Genomic DNA, 575 nt, shown 5'->3' with positions numbered 1-575 from the left:
TGCCAAAAAACCGAACATGCTTAAAATTCTTAGAAAACTCCATGCCTTTTTTAAGAAATAGTTTTAATACCAAGTCACCGGCCCCTCTTAAAAATTCTTTAGAAAACTTCACGCTTTTCTAACAAATGCTCTCAATATCAGGTGACCGGCACATCTTAAAATTCTTAAAAAACTCCACGCTTTTCTAAGAAACGGTTTCAATATTAGGTAACCGGCCCCTCTTAAAATTCTTTAGAAAACTCCACGCTTTGCTAAGGAATAGTCTCAATATCGGGTGATCTGCCCATCTTAAATATTTTTTTTTTTAGAAAACTTCACGCTTTTCTAATGAATGATCTCAATATCGGATGACCTTTCCTATTTTTTTTTAGAAAAATTCAACATTTAGTTTTTTTTTTGAAAAAAAATTATTTCAATATCGGGTGACCTGCCCATTTTGAACTTAAAAAGAAATCATCTTACCTCGAGAAATGAAGCAGTGCTAGTTCATAATTCCAATCATTTTCCATAGTTCTGTTGACCTAAGATTTTGTAACTCAGTAGTTCCCAAAAACTTGGAAACCATTTTGTCTTTC

This window comes from Populus euphratica, unplaced genomic scaffold (genome assembly GCF_000495115.2).
Source record: "Populus euphratica unplaced genomic scaffold, PopEup_1.0 scaffold1363.1, whole genome shotgun sequence".
NCBI classification, from domain to species: Eukaryota; Viridiplantae; Streptophyta; class Magnoliopsida; order Malpighiales; family Salicaceae; genus Populus; species Populus euphratica.
This window is presented reverse-complemented; position numbering follows the sequence as displayed.